We start from the raw sequence: 17,215 nt of genomic DNA on the forward strand, positions 1-17,215 counted from the left end.
GTTCTAGCACCCCTGGAAGAAACAGCTCCTCTCACAGATGAAAATCCAGCTGTGGACGACGAACCACTATGGGGATCAGTCAAGCTGTGCGGGTGTCGGAGGAAGCTGGGAGTGCTTCAGATCAAGCGGAAGAAAGACAGGACGACAGTGAAACTGACGTTGCCACAGAAGGAGAAAGTTGCTGGGAATACGGCTCAGACACTGATCAAGTCACAAGTGATCAAGAACCGAGTGTGAGGACAAGAAGTAGGAGAACAAGGCGTGGAGAAGCTAGTTGGCCTGAAAGGAAGAAGAGGCTGAGCTTGAAGCCAACTCCAGGAAGAACCCTTGCTCCTATATTCGAAGACTCAGATCTGGACGAAGGTGCACAGAATCAAGAACAGGAGGGTCCAAGAAGATCAAGGAGGGTGCGAGTGCCCTGCAGAAGATACGCCACACCTGAGCGGACCTACCTAGCAGCAGATGTCTAGTGCACGGAGATCCGGGAGGGTGAGGGAAGTGACAGTGACCAGTACTGACCCAATCATAACATTGGAAGTGGTGTTGTTGGTACCTGGACTTGAGATCGAAGGGTTGCTGACACTCACTGTCCCCAATCCTCCTTATCTGAGCAGAATAAGAGAACTGGTTTTAAACAGAGTGGAATTTCCAACTTTTGGTCCAACGATACCAGCACTCGAGGAGATCATTCTTCGATTAGAAATTTTAGAATACGTGGTTAGAGCCGCTGGAACACGCATGATTACAGACTGCTAAAGACTTTGTAAATAAACAAGATTGAGAGATAACCTAGCGCCAAGTGGAAGAAGAAGAAATTTAGGGACTCTTCCATTTAGTGGATGGAGAAGGGCTAGGGTTGTCTGTTGCTATAATTCAAAAGACTGATCTTTCAAGAAGGATTGTCAGCTTCCAGGTGTGGTTCGAAAAGACCGAATAAGCAAAGAAAACACGGTTGAAGGAGCAAAGAAACAGACTTTGTGTCGTGGCAGAAAATTAGAACTACACTGTCTTGAAATCATGGAGGCCGGCAACCCGAACAGCAAAGCAAAATGCATAGTAGGCACACTTGTAGTGGGAGTAATTTTTCTTATAGTTCTAGTAGTTACTGTATCATAAATAGTGGGACATGAAAATGAAGAGAAGGCAACAAAAGAAGCAAAAGTTGTAGTAACATTGAAACCTACTACTGCTGGTAAAAAGGTGGACAATACAGAGAAAGATAAAGCTTTGCTAGCAGCAGAAGCTCGTAGGTTGCACGTAGATGAATCACAAGGAAATTTCAAATCAAATGCATATGCTAAATTACTTTACGAATACATTGATGCTATGGATGCAAAGGACTGCTATGTCTGCATGCAATTGCCAGCCTCTGTAGACGAAGGTATTAGGTATCATCATCTTCCATTGACTTATGGAATCACATGTAGTTTGTTGCTTAGTATATTTTATGAACGCGATAGCTTTGAGTATTATTTTTCCAAACTTTGACGCTGTTTTACCAGAGGTCCCGGCCTACAAGCATATGAACAAATGGGACTATTATAAGAGTGAGGATCGATTAAGGAAATTTTTCATTCCTTGGAGAACGCTAGATACTTCATATGCCCGAAGAAATAATTTGAATTGTAAAGTGTCAGAAATTGAGAAAAAGTTTATAGGGCAGGTGGATGATCGATATAGGAGGCAGAAGATCCTAAAGGCTTCGGGCCAATGGAAAACAGATTGGACCGAGGAGGAAAAGTCACACAAGAGGAAGGGTAGTAATGGTCCAATAGCTTTAGATCGAGTGCAAAGAGGGAAACTATGTATATACAGGGGTAAAACCTACTATGAGAATGTGTTTGTGGGAGAAGTAAGTTATGAACATGCTTTCCAAATAGAATACTATACAAAGGATTTCTTGAAAGGAATGCAGGTGATCCCAAACGTATATTTTGTCTGTGGAAGAAATGCATACGTGAAACTACCGGATAATTGGTACGGATCATGTTATTTAGCAATTGTCTTCCCCAAAATATATCATGCTAAGGATCTAGAAATCATAGAGGGAAGAACTCAAGCCAGAGGGAGAAGGGATGTAAGCAATGATGAGGTAGTTGGAGACGTATTTGGTGCCATTTGGTGAGTATTTTTGGTAGAACGCTGTAACGCTGCTATTTTGCACACTTATTATGCTGCTATCTCTACGCTGCTAGCGGAGCTCTTCCATCAATTTTAGCACTTTGCCATCATTTGTATTTTAAGGTTTTTAATCTCCCCTGCCCTTCCCCTTACTGTGCTTTGGTTCCGTTTTCATTTGGCTGCTCTTTACAGCCAGTGCCTGGATAACATTGGTTGTGCTTGTGTTGCACACGCCCCTTTCTGGTCCCGGCTTCAGTGCTCGATCCCAGCGGTTCCCCGAAGTGAGGCGGGACCGCATTGCACCGGGGTTGACGCTCTAGTCGGCAGCTCTCACGACCGTATATAACGCCATGTGTCAGCGACCGCGCAGCGGACGCGCGCAGCGGGCGCGCCGTCTGCGCGCCGAAGGAGCGCCAAAGGAGGGCCCGTCTGTGCCCGTCCGTGCTCTGGCCGGGCACAGGGCCCCGACCCTTGGCCGTTTTCCTTCCCCCTTTGTCCCTCCTATACCATACCGGTATTCCGCCGTCGACCTCCGAGCTCTTCAGGTCCCGCCTTGTGAGGCGGCCCATTCCTGGGCACTCTCTGATAATCGGTCCAGATTATGCCCCTTCTGCAATTATCGTCTTCCTAGTCCTGCCACCCCGCCCACTCAACCCTGTAAGGAGACTAAGATCATACAAGCGGGCCTGATTAACGCCAGATCTCTTGTATGCCACACGGCCGAAGTCTTTGATCTGCTAGCTGATAATGATCTCGACCTACTCTTCGTTACTGAGACTTGGATGACTGACTCCTGCTCACCGGTAGTCGAGTTAGCTATCCCTCGCGGTTTCAGAATCTGTAGAGTAGATCGCGCTGCTGATGTGGGCAGAGGCGGGGGGGTTGCCGTGATCTATAGGGATCACTGGTCTCTCACGTATGAGCATCTGGACAAAATCAAAGAAGCCGAACTTCTCCACTTCTGCCTGGTCCTCAGTCCGCATTTCACCTTAGGTGGCACACTACTGTACCGTCCACCAGGCCATGTTGGAAGTTTTATTGGCTCATTGGAGGAGGTTATCGTGCCACGAGCCTTACGCTTTTCACGCTTCTTACTACTGGGCGATTTTAATATACATGTGGATTCTGTGAACACCACTGAAGCTACTCGTCTCAGCGAGACCTTTAGTATGGCTCACCTCTCTCAGTGGGTCGATGCTCCCACACATGTGGGAGGTCATGTTCTCGACTTGATCTGTACTAATTTTGATATTAGCCTGTCCCCTCCATCGCCTATGGTGTGGTCTGACCACTATATGATCAAGTTTGCCTGGCAGCTAGCCGAGGGTTTGAGGAAACCCCCTCCTATGGCACACCATCCCCGGATTAATATGATGTCCTTATCTGAATCCCTTGCCGACACCCGTCCGGCCCCAACAATGGAATTAGAAGCGACTGTAGACGCATTCAATTCCTGGATAGCAAATGGTGTCGTTTCCTCTACTAATGCGGGGGGCGTCCGGCGAATGCGGTCTCGTCCCTCTCAACCATGGTTCACGCATGCCCTGCGAGAACAGAAGCTGGTCTGTAAAAAACTAGAGCGAGCATGGAGACAAGACTACCTGCCTGTCGCAAAGAAAGCTTTACGAGCAGCCCAAATGGATTACTATGCTGCGATTAAGTCAGCCAAAAGTAGGTATTTTTCGGACAGAATTGAGAAGGCCGAGAACAACAGTAAAGAGATCTTCTCAATTGTCCAAAACTTCCTATCTCCCTGTGCTGCCCAACCCCAGCTCCCTTCTTCCGCCCAATGGTGTGAAACACTGTCCTGCTATTTTACGGACAAAATAGCAAAAATACAATCGGACCTAGAAATGGCTCAAAAGACCGTTACGACCCCTCCTGCCCTACTCGGACCGGACAGATCATGTCAACGTGACCAACTTGTTACCTTCCTTCCGGCCTCGGAACCGGACATACGGCAAATCCTGACGGCTTTAAAATCTGGATCTCCTTCAGACCCTTGCCCTGCCAGGGTTTTGGGCGGGATAATGGACACCATCTCTCAAGAGGTGACTCACATCATCAACCTCTCCCTTGCCACAGCCAGGATTCCGAGAAGTTGGAAGGAGGCAAAGCTGCTCCCTTTATTAAAAAAGGCCGGTTTAGACCCAGCACTACCATCGAGCTATCGGCCCATTTCATTGTTGCCAGCTCTGGCGAAGGTGTGTGAAAAGGTGGCCTTTAAACAACTGGACAGCTTTATTGAGTCTTCCCACGCTTTACATCCTGCTCAGTCTGGATTCAGAGCTGCCTACAGTACCGAGACTGCTTTAGTTGAGGTATCGGAGGCTGTCCGTGAGTGCCTGGACGGAGGTGGCAGAGCGGTCCTGATTTTATTGGACCTCTCTGCCGCCTTCGATACGGTCCCGCATGCCCTACTGATGGACAGACTACGTGCTGTTGGAATATCTGGGCTGGCCCTTGACTGGCTGTCATCATTTTTGAGTGACAGAACTCAACAGGTCTGGATGCCCCCCTACTCTTCGGCCCCAAAAAAATTGTCAACTGGTGTCCCGCAGGGTTCTACGTTAAGCCCGTTATTGTTTAACGTTTATATGACCCCGCTACTCTATCTGGCTGAACATCTGGGAGCCAAGATAATAGCATATGCTGATGATACTCAGCTGCTATTCACTTGGCCTAAGGGTGTGTCCGACTCATCAGCAGTCCAACACTGTCTGTCGGAAGTCTTCAGGTGGCTTGCACAAGTCCAACTTAAGTGCAATGAAGACAAGTCCGAGATTCTATTCTTCGGCTCCTTCCCTGACAACTTTAAGGACCAGATCTGGCCCCTGGACCTGCCCTGTCCCAGCGTGACTGGTGGCCCAGCTAAGAACTTGGGGGTCTGGTTCGGTCAAGATCTTAAGTTTTCTGATCATATAAAAAAATTGACCGGCATCTGCTTTGGCACCCTGCGTGCCTTGAGGAAATTCTTTCCTCTTTTGCCTAGGGCAGCCAAGGAGTCTGTCCTTCGAGCTCTGATTTTATCCCGGCTCGACTACGCCAACGCCTTATTTAGTGGTCTACCAGCGTACATGGTTCACCGTCTGCAGGTGATACAAAACGCCGCAGTACGCTTGCTTTTCTCCCTCCCAAGGAGATCTAGCGTGCGTTGCCACTTACGCAGCCTGCACTGGCTACCAGTCCCTCATCGAATTTTATTCAAAATTCTTGTGTTGGCTTTCAGAGCAGTCCATGGCCAGGGACCAACATACCTGCAGAAAAGGTTTTCATTTTACACTCCTAACCGTGCCCTTCGATCGGCCAACCTGTGTTTTTTAATTACCCCCAAATTCAAATATGCACGCATAGGAGGACAATCCATTTCAGTCAAAGCTGCCTCTGCCTGGAATGCTCTCCCTTTTTCTCTCAGAGCTTCGCCAACCATTGCTTTGTTTAAAAAAGATCTCAAAACCCATCTGTTCAATGCCCCTTATTAGTAGTCCCCCCAGACTCTGTTTTCAGTTTTTCTGCTCTCAAAATTCACTCACCGCGCCAGGATACCCCGTGGTAACAGAGCGCGCTACAAAAGCTTTAATAAACATAAACATAAACATAAACATAAACATGTGCCCTCTTTTAGGGTTAATACTGAATGATGTCAAGATTAGGAGATTGGCAACAGTTGTAGATAGATTATCTGCCAGTACTGCTAGATCATTAATGCTGGTGGAGGGAGAGATGCAATCGATAAGGGCAATGGTTCTCCAGAACCGACTTGCTTTAGACGTTCTGTTAGCCAAAGAGGGCGGAGTCTGTAAGGCTTTGAAGGTCCAGGATTGTTGCACTTACATTCCAGACAATTCAAAACCTCTTGAAAAGTATATACAGAACATCACTGAAATTCATCATGAGATTGAGGATCTGACAAAGGTGAATGTGTGGGAAAAAGTGGGTCATGGAATGGGTAAAGTTGGAGGTTGGTTTGCCAATCTAGGGAAGAGTTTCATTTGGTACATACTGAAACCTATCATCATAATTGTGATTTGCGTAATCACATTGTGGGGGTTGGTGAGGCTGTATCGATGGTATAGGTCAAATAGGTTGCAAAGATCCATGAGAGAGCAGGAGCAGAGGTTAGCTGCGATGCAGGATAACCAGTACAGGAGTCTGAGGGCTCTAGAGATGATGAAGCGAGGGAGCATTGCAACGAGTTCTGTTTGATTCAATTCATTCCCTCAGGGATGGTGTTGTGATGATGATGACCTCTAAAGGTCATCAAAGGGGGGAACTGAGAGAGCGCAAATCAAGTAAAATGTAGAAGTGCACCATATTTACAAGCACGTAGCACCAGTCTAGTTAAAGGAACATATAAGAGTGTCGAATTTATAGAGTGCATACATATAAGAGTGTTTAATTAATACAGAGTGCATATATCAGTGTGAAAGGCTAATGTAGTAATGTTTAGAGATGTTAGAATGATATTAAATTCCATGTTATGTGGCTGTTGCAGAGGAGAATGTAATGCTACCAAACGTAGAGATGTGTAGGCCTCATGGCAGTTCACTGAGAAAGAAAACGTACCTTTACAATTTCACATGATATGGATTACTGTTGTAATAATTCAAAGTATTATTGATCATAGACTGAAAATATATGTTTTATAGAAGTGTTTCCTATAACCAGTGTGTGTAATAAGTTAGAATAATGTTTAGGCTGAGAAATAAAGGTTCATAGAACGCACAGGCCTGTTTCATGTAATTCTAGTAGGCCTGGAGAGATAAGGTTGTTTCTTTTGATCTGCATGTGCTAGTTAAAATCAGGTCGTGTTAAGCATAAATTGTGGACCATGCTCGAAGGTTTACGACTTGTGAGATAAGCTGGAGGCCGGAATTTGGGGCCCACTTCATGGGTGTCTGTTTGCAGGCGCGAGGGGGTTCCAATCAAGAGATTGATGAATAGAGCTCTGTTCTGGGAGACAGGCACAGGCCTGGAGGAGGGTTCAGGAATTTCCTGGGGGGTACCGTCTTGCCGGAGAAGAGCCTGAGAAGCAAGGTCAACGCTAACAAGGAGCCCAGAGGAGTATCAGCATGGAAAAAGCCAGAACCGACACCACGTGAGGGGTGTACGCGAGGGGCGTCTCTGAGGGGCGTTTCAACTGTAATTGTGATCTTGTATTAGGGACAGCACCCTTGGGTGGAGTTAGAGCAGATGGCCTGAGGAACCTTAGAGAGCGGATGGGTAGGCAGAGAGGGCATGACTGCGATGCACAGATTTACAACAAAGACTAAGGGAAAGTGAGTGATCTTCTTTGGAAGTCACCACGGCTGACACCTTTTTAGGTTAAGATCCTGTTAAGTAGGAATGTCACTTAGTTTAGTGTAGGGACAGTCTAATCTGGATTTTTCTTCCTTTTGTAAATGACGCTCAAGTTACAACTTGTGTCTATTCTTGCAAACTTGCTGATCTTTGAATTAGTCTTGGTGATATTCTTCTGTCGCCTAAGAGCATTTAGAGAATTCATGTTTGTATTGATGCCAGTGTATCTTTTGAACCTTATATTGAGATGTTTGTATCTCCAGTTATCTTTGGCTTTATAATAAAACTTTAAAACTTATTCGTAGTAAGTGGTTCTTCAGAGTTGGGTAAAGTCTTGAACTGATTAATCTAGTAGTGGATTGCTTTTTACTCTATGACAGGTAATAAAGGTTCAGTCGACCTGAGTGGGATCTAGATCTATAGTGATCTGATAAGAGATCAAAAATCCCGCCGTAACAACCATATAGGCTCCCATAATGTCCCATAGTCATGTCATTGTTGTACATCAGGGAATGCCCTGAAGCATTGTGGGAGATGTAGTGTGGCCACAATGTAGTAGTACCACAATGCAGCCAGACAGGTTCCAAAGTACGCAAAGCCACAGCCAGTCAGGGAGTGTCACCCAGCATGCATGTAGCAACTGCACGTCTGACAGATATATGCAACTAATGATCGTCCACTTACCCTCACAGGTGGCGCTGAAAGCAGCGACAGTGAAAGGCTGCTAATTGATGAGGAGGCCCAGGAGGAGGAGGTGCCACCACAAACACAGGCACCAGCCCCTGCCGCTGCAACAACACCGATTTACAAAAGGGGGTGGTGATGAACAGAGTGTCTGAATTGAGCAGACCACTCTTACCCAGTCCAAAGATCAGGGCTTGATCCATCACCGTTATTTATCTCACTGCCCCAACCCAGCTCAGAACCTGGCTATATGCAAATCAGTCTGTCCCTGGCCCAGTGCATCATGGGAACAGGGCAGACTAAACTACCAAGCCAATTCTTTACCAGAAAGGAGACAAGCTACCGGGGACCGGTTTCTGGCATTTCAGCCTCTTCGGCCCGGCTTGCTTGAATCCTGATGGAGCAGTGAGAAAGGGACTCATGTCTGAGTATACCCTGCCACACCTATAGTGGCCAAAATCGATTTACAAAAGGGGGTGGTGATGAACAGAGTGTCTGAATTGAGCAGACCACTCTTACCCAGTCCAAAGATCAGGGCTTGATCCATCACCGTTATTTATCTCACTGCCCCAACCCAGCTCAGAACCTGGCTATATGCAAATCAGTCTGTCCCTGGCCCAGTGCATCATGGGAACAGGGCAGACTAAACTACCAAGCCAATTCTTTACCAGAAAGGAGACAAGCTACCGGGGACCGGTTTCTGGCATTTCAGCCTCTTCGGCCCGGCTTGCTTGAATCCTGATGGAGCAGTGAGAAAGGGACTCATGTCTGAGTATACCCTGCCACACCTATAGTGGCCAAAATCGATTTACAAAAGGGGGTGGTGATGAACAGAGTGTCTGAATTGAGCAGACCACTCTTACCCAGTCCAAAGATCAGGGCTTGATCCATCACCGTTATTTATCTCACTGCCCCAACCCAGCTCAGAACCTGGCTATATGCAAATCAGTCTGTCCCTGGCCCAGTGCATCATGGGAACAGGGCAGACTAAACTACCAAGCCAATTCTTTACCAGAAAGGAGACAAGCTACCGGGGACCGGTTTCTGGCATTTCAGCCTCTTCGGCCCGGCTTGCTTGAATCCTGATGGAGCAGTGAGAAAGGGACTCATGTCTGAGTATACCCTGCCACACCTATAGTGGCCAAAATCGATTTACAAAAGGGGGTGGTGATGAACAGAGTGTCTGAATTGAGCAGACCACTCTTACCCAGTCCAAAGATCAGGGCTTGATCCATCACCGTTATTTATCTCACTGCCCCAACCCAGCTCAGAACCTGGCTATATGCAAATCAGTCTGTCCCTGGCCCAGTGCATCATGGGAACAGGGCAGACTAAACTACCAAGCCAATTCTTTACCAGAAAGGAGACAAGATACCGGGGACCGGTTTCTGGCATTTCAGCCTCTTCGGCCCGGCTTGCTTGAATCCTGATGGAGCAGTGAGAAAGGGACTCATGTCTGAGTATACCCTGCCACACCTATAGTGGCCAAAATCGATTTACAAAAGGGGGTGGTGATGAACAGAGTGTCTGAATTGAGCAGACCACTCTTACCCAGTCCAAAGATCAGGGCTTGATCCATCACCGTTATTTATCTCACTGCCCCAACCCAGCTCAGAACCTGGCTATATGCAAATCAGTCTGTCCCTGGCCCAGTGCATCATGGGAACAGGGCAGACTAAACTACCAAGCCAATTCTTTACCAGAAAGGAGACAAGCTACCGGGGACCGGTTTCTGGCATTTCAGCCTCTTCGGCCCGGCTTGCTTGAATCCTGATGGAGCAGTGAGAAAGGGACTCATGTCTGAGTATACCCTGCCACACCTATAGTGGCCAAAATCGATTTACAAAAGGGGGTGGTGATGAACAGAGTGTCTGAATTGAGCAGACCACTCTTACCCAGTCCAAAGATCAGGGCTTGATCCATCACCGTTATTTATCTCACTGCCCCAACCCAGCTCAGAACCTGGCTATATGCAAATCAGTCTGTCCCTGGCCCAGTGCATCATGGGAACAGGGCAGACTAAACTACCAAGCCAATTCTTTACCAGAAAGGAGACAAGCTACCGGGGACCGGTTTCTGGCATTTCAGCCTCTTCGGCCCGGCTTGCTTGAATCCTGATGGAGCAGTGAGAAAGGGACTCATGTCTGAGTATACCCTGCCACACCTATAGTGGCCAAAATCGATTTACAAAAGGGGGTGGTGATGAACAGAGTGTCTGAATTGAGCAGACCACTCTTACCCAGTCCAAAGATCAGGGCTTGATCCATCACCGTTATTTATCTCACTGCCCCAACCCAGCTCAGAACCTGGCTATATGCAAATCAGTCTGTCCCTGGCCCAGTGCATCATGGGAACAGGGCAGACTAAACTACCAAGCCAATTCTTTACCAGAAAGGAGACAAGCTACCGGGGACCGGTTTCTGGCATTTCAGCCTCTTCGGCCCGGCTTGCTTGAATCCTGATGGAGCAGTGAGAAAGGGACTCATGTCTGAGTATACCCTGCCACACCTATAGTGGCCAAAATCGATTTACAAAAGGGGGGGTGGTGATGAACAGAGTGTCTGAATTGAGCAGACCACTCTTACCCAGTCCAAAGATCAGGGCTTGATCCATCACCGTTATTTATCTCACTGCCCCAACCCAGCTCAGAACCTGGCTATATGCAAATCAGTCTGTCCCTGGCCCAGTGCATCATGGGAACAGGGCAGACTAAACTACCAAGCCAATTCTTTACCAGAAAGGAGACAAGCTACCGGGGACCGGTTTCTGGCATTTCAGCCTCTTCGGCCCGGCTTGCTTGAATCCTGATGGAGCAGTGAGAAAGGGACTCATGTCTGAGTATACCCTGCCACACCTATAGTGGCCAAAATCGATTTACAAAAGGGGGTGGTGATGAACAGAGTGTCTGAATTGAGCAGACCACTCTTACCCAGTCCAAAGATCAGGGCTTGATCCATCACCGTTATTTATCTCACTGCCCCAACCCAGCTCAGAACCTGGCTATATGCAAATCAGTCTGTCCCTGGCCCAGTGCATCATGGGAACAGGGCAGACTAAACTACCAAGCCAATTCTTTACCAGAAAGGAGACAAGCTACCGGGGACCGGTTTCTGGCATTTCAGCCTCTTCGGCCCGGCTTGCTTGAATCCTGATGGAGCAGTGAGAAAGGGACTCATGTCTGAGTATACCCTGCCACACCTATAGTGGCCAAAATCGATTTACAAAAGGGGGTGGTGATGAACAGAGTGTCTGAATTGAGCAGACCACTCTTACCCAGTCCAAAGATCAGGGCTTGCAACAACACCAGCAGCCAGGTCCACCAGCAGCCAGGTCCACCAGCAGTTGTGCCCCCTGCGTCTGGCGCACCACCTACAGCCACAGCCAGGCCCGCGACTATTGTGCCCCCTGCGTCTGGCGCACCACCTACAGCCACAGCCAGGCCCGCGACTATTGTGCCCCCTGCGTCTGGCGCACCAACTACAGCCGCAGCCAGGCCCGGGACTAGTGTGCCTCCAGTCCCTGCCGCACCAGCAACGCCTGCTGTGACACCACCAGCAGCTGGTGCTACAACATCTGGGCCCGCGACAGCGGCAACACAGCGGCCAGCCACAGTGTCAGGCCAGCAGAGCAGGCGTGGCAGGTCTCGCCAGCACACCACTGCAGCAATCAGCAGGAGGGGCAATGGACAGGGGCTGGCGCGTATGAGCGTCGAAAGACGCATGTTGCGTATCCATCAGCGCCAGGCATGGCAGCAAGGGGCTATACAGCTCCAGCTCTACAAGATTGGGTGCAATGTGGCCGGAGTGGCTGACCGCATGGACCGCATGACGGCGGCCATTGCAGGTGTGGGGGACCGCATGGACAACATGACTGCAGCCATGGCAGGTGTGGGGGAGGGAATGGCCCGCATGACTGCAGCCATGGAGGCCAACACTGCAGCGATGACTACTCAGCGCAGTGCAGCACGCTGGCGCCACCATCAGCTCATGAGCCGGCTGGCCGCCTACAGCAGGTCCAATTATGTTGCAGCCAATGCAACTTCACAGTTGTCGCGCCGGTCCCTTACACAGCAGCACCAACTCATCCAGTGCTGTGAGGATATGACCAGGGTCCTGGAGCACCTGACCACGGCGGTTACAGCACTACACCCTCCTGCTCTACCTGCCACTGTTGGGGGTGATGATGTCAGTGAGGGGGCATCCAGCATCAGCAGCCACTCTGCCTCACTAGTCCCGCCACTCAGGCGCAGCACCAAGCCCACGGCAGGTACAGGTGCCCCGGAAGAGGATGAGCCTCAGAGGCGCTTGGGTGGAACGCGCAGGAGGTGCAATTGACTACAAAAGACAATTACAGGCACAGGCTGACTATAAGCCTGCCCTGTCCTTTGACGCAGCAGTATGCAGGAATACTGTTAGTAGAAGATAGTTGAACTGGTACCATTTTTGTGATTGAAACAGTTATATTTATTTTTGCTGCACACATTAGCGTTGTGTCATTATTACATTTTGCATGCATTTGTGATTTGTGGGGTGAGGGAAGAGGGTGCACTAGAAACTGTTCACTGTGATGTGGTTGCGACGTCTGTGGCCTTCAGCTGGGTTCTCCCCGCGTGCATGGCGCGCATGTGCAGGTGGCCGGTTGTCCCCTTCAGATTCACTGCCAGAGATGTCGACAGGTATCCGGCGCTTGGTTGCAATGTTATGTAGTAGTGCGCAGACAGCCACAATGCGGCAGCACACTGCAGGACTGTAATACATGGCCCTACCTGTCTTGTGAAGTATGCGGAACCTGCTCTTGAGCAGGCCAAATGTCCTTTCTATGCAATTCCTTGTCCGTATGTGTGCAATATTTTAGCGCCGTTGCTGGGTTGTAGCAGGGTTGAGGTATGGGGTGAGGAGGTATTCACGGAGGGCGTAGCCACTGTCACCTGAATGAGAGGAGCAGAGGGTGATTGCCTGTGCTGCGCTGCTACCTAATTGCAATGTGACATTGTCGACAAAGTGTACTTACCAAGTAGGTGTCCTTCACCGAAGTCTCCCCTGGCCAGTCGTGTGTTGAGGCCGCTGTGCCGGAATATGAAGGAGTCATGGCTACTCCCTGGGTACTGGGCCACAATGTCAGTGATGTATGTCTTAGCATTGCAGACCATCTGTATGTTGAGGGAGTGGTAGGACTTGCGATTGCGGAACATATACTCCGTGGCAGCTGGTGGGCAGATGGCGATGTGGGTACAGTCTATGCATCCTAGTACATGTGGAAAATGGGCTACATTGTAGAATTGTAGCTTGGTCAAGTCCAAATCCTGTTGGCTGGTGGGAAATGTGATCTGACGGTTTAGCTGGGTGAGCATGGCGTCAACAAAAGTCTGGAGGCAGCGTGACATGGTGGGCTGGGATATCCCCCCAGCAGCCGCTACTATCCCCTGGAAGCTCCCGGAGGCCAGGAGGTGCAGGCTACACAATACCTGCACATGTGTAGGCACCGCATTGGTACGCCTTGTTGGGTGCTGCATCAGGGGGTCAAGGTCCTGTATTAGCTGCATTATCATTTCCCCATTCAGCCTGTATTTTGCATATATCTGCTCTCTGGTTTGGGCCAGCAAGGTGACCCGCTGGCGGAAAATCCTGTCCTGGATCCTGCGTCTCCTCCATGCTGCTCGCTGTAGCCTTCGACGCCTGACCACCATGTACATTCCTGGCATTGTGGAACTCCTAATGCTGCTGCTGATTGTCCTTATGTGTGATTGGTCAGGCCTGTACCTCTTACTGATTGGCCAACGGTTTTTTTAAAAGGAAATTTTTGATGGCTTTTATGGTTACCACCTGCTTTGAGTTGTCCTTAATTTGCGCCGCGCAAACTGCGATTTTTGGGGTTTTCGCTATTTGCGATTTTTCATGAATGCCGATTGCAATAGTATTGCGAATTGGCAATTTATTTAGCAGAATCCTTGGATTGTCGCATTTTCCGATTTGCTAATGCTCTCCTACCGGGATTCTGCGATTTTAATTGCGAATTCGCAATTTTGGGTTTGCAAAGTCGCTATTTTCTTTTTGAATCCCGATTACGGATATTGCGCCCGCAATTGCATTTTCGCAGCGATTGCGGGCGCAATTTAGCTTCATGAATCAGGCGGTTTGTTTCATCAATGTGTGCTGCATAATGCAGCCCACACACACATATAGCAAATAATGAGGGGAAATCAAAGTATTTCTTCTTGCTGCACCACATCAATGTCTCATTTTGAAAGGCGTTCATTTTGGCACTGCCTCAGATTTATAGATCCTTGTAAATCTGGAGGAGTGTCAAAAAACATTGGTGATGCTGGAAACTCCCACGGCAACACCCATTGCCGCAGAAAACTGAGTTGCAGTGGGCCATATTTACAAGGATGTGTTAAGGCACGCAAAGTAGCTTAGAGCAGCCTTGTAGACATAGGCATGCATAGAATGCCACCGGAGAGTCTGAAAAAGTGATGCTGTGGTCGCACTAGGGGCTTGTAAATATGCCCCTGGATCTTTTAATAATTTTTGTTCAAGGAAAATACTTGCGGTAAGTTTAGGGAAAAACAAAATATTGGTGCTGGTGAAAGGAAAAGGGGCTTTTAATTAGCGCTTGGGAGGGGACAAGGTGGATGTTGCAGTCAAATATAAATACATGGGTATGTGGTTTATATGAATTTAGATTGGAGAGACCACATAGAAGCATTAAAACCAACGGAACTATCCTCCGTATGGGGCCTAAAACATTTCAGTCAGAAATATGGAGGGTCTGCCTTAGGCACCATACTATTGGCCTTTAATGCATTGGTTCGTTCACAATTCCAGTATTAGGTAGACATATTAGCTTTAGATCATGAATTTGATTGGAATCTTGAGGAGGGTATATGCTTGAAACAGCTCCTTACTCTTCCTTCATCAACCATGATCTAGGCTATAAGGGCATAATGCCAATGATGCAGCACCTGGTTCACTGTTGCCGCATCACCTCCAGTGCGTCTGGAATTTCCTAACATCATACCTGTGCACGAATCTACAACAACGCTGGGGCCACAGTAAGAAACCAACGAATCACCTCTTCTCCAATAAGGAACTGACGCATCATCTCCCCTGCATGGCATTAAAGAACCAACACGTCACCTCTCCTGTAGCGAAGAACCCAAACATCATCGTCCCTGTGGATGTTCTAGCTTGTGATTTTGACACATCCAAAGTACTTTGTGCTAAAAGTGACATATCCATAGTTTTCTATGGACAGAACTGTTTGTACCTTCTAAAAAGTGTATTTGGATATCTGTATGTTGGAATTTTGTCATTTTGGTCCTGTTTAGTTTAGATAAAGATACTTAAATAATTCTAAACTGATGTGGTGTCCATATGTGGTGTTGTCACTGTGTTACTGTGGGTTATATACAAATGCTGTACACATTGCCTCTGTAGTTTGGCCTGACTGCTCTGTTCCAAGCCACCAGAGGGTGAGCACAGGCAAACTTAGGTGTGTACTTCACTTGGACTGGGTGCAAGCCACTTCCAAGTAGAGACCCCCAATTCTAACGTTGGTAGTTAGCGGTAAGGATACGACTTGCATTTGCACTTGACCTACAGTGCAGGCCACTAGTCAACCACATGCTGTTTTTTTCCTTCTCATGTTTTCTGCCTCCCTTCTGAATTTTGTTTATACTTGGAACTCTGGTTAGTTGTTGTACCTGTGAGGCCTTGGCACAATAGAAGTTAGCCACTGGTACCTACATATTTATAGTATGAGGAAGCTGAGGGTTTTCTGCAAGAAGAAGGGGTTGCCTGTGAAGATGAGATAAAGAAAGGATCTGGAGGCAGCCCTGTTTAATTATTGGGGATAAACTCTGGCGAGCAACACTATCAGATGATTCTGAGGAGGGGAATATCTCAGGAAGTGAAGGTAGTGGCCCTGAGAGGGAAACAGCGAAAGAAGGATGGCTTGTAGCTTGTGAGCGGCTGAAGCCATGAGTACCTTAGCCAAGCAAAAGGAAATGTGTGCAGCTCATGAACTGAGCTTGGCTGGGCTGGAGGTGGAAGCTATGAGGACGGAGTCCAGCTCAGATGGTGCCAGCAAAAATATGATGTCTAGTGCCTAGTGAGAAGTACACAAACCCAGAGATTTGGCGCCTGACTTGAAGTAGAGGGTTGACATACACCAGGGAGTTCAGGTATATGAGGTAGCTCCATGGTGCACAGGATCCCTGAGGTGGATTGGGGAAATGGCACAGGGGTTCACTTTCCTAGTGGTGGGAGGGACAGATTACTGGCTCTAGATGAGAGGTGCAGGGAGAAAGGTTCCCTCATGGTAGAAGTCCAGTAATGTGAGTATGGGGACTGCCCAGAAGAGTGTTGGTTAAAGGACAGCAACAGTTAGACAGGGTCTTGCCAGTCTCAGGACGGTGATGTGGGGTACTTTTGCAAGGTGCTGGATGGTGAGGTGAAGGGTAGCTTGGTTAACACCTGTGTGGGGGTGTGTGATCTAATTGTTGCAGAGCACATGCTCAGTCCTTGTTTCCCAGCGCTATGCCAACACCTGGTGGATTGTGAGTTCTCTGATACAGGGAGCAGGGAGGTTGCACTGGAGCCAGACTTTTTCGTGGATTCCAGAGGACCTGAGGAGGCTTTTTAGAGTGATCCTAAAGGGGGTGGCTTAGGTGTTTCCCAACCCTTGGTGGTGGGAGAGGTTTGTAGTTGCCCAGATAGGTCACACTGTAGTAGGATGGGTAAGGGCCCCAAGTCCTGTATCTGAGTAGCAGGAGTGGGGGTGGACTGAGTACCATGGTGCCTTAAACCCAGTCCCAGAGGCTGATAGGTTCCATGAGGTAACACCAGCAGGGGGGCCTAGAGTATATGAGGAGGTCAACCCATGAGGGGGATCCCAAGGTCTATAACACACAAAAGAGGGAGGACTGGGAGCAAAATGGAAACAGAGGTCCAGTACCCGTGCTCGCAAGTGTCTATGTTATGATCACTAGAGGGTAGCATTTCGTAGGAAAAGTTGACCAGTCTGGTCGCTAATGAGACAGGTAAGGGGAATTTTATCCAGGGTAATAGGTTGCCTGTTCTAGAGGGGGTATTCCCCTTTGTTGAAGAAG

The sequence above is a fragment of the Lissotriton vulgaris genome, chromosome 3_1 (assembly GCF_964263255.1).
Source record: "Lissotriton vulgaris chromosome 3_1, aLisVul1.2, whole genome shotgun sequence".
NCBI classification, from domain to species: domain Eukaryota; kingdom Metazoa; phylum Chordata; class Amphibia; order Caudata; family Salamandridae; genus Lissotriton; species Lissotriton vulgaris.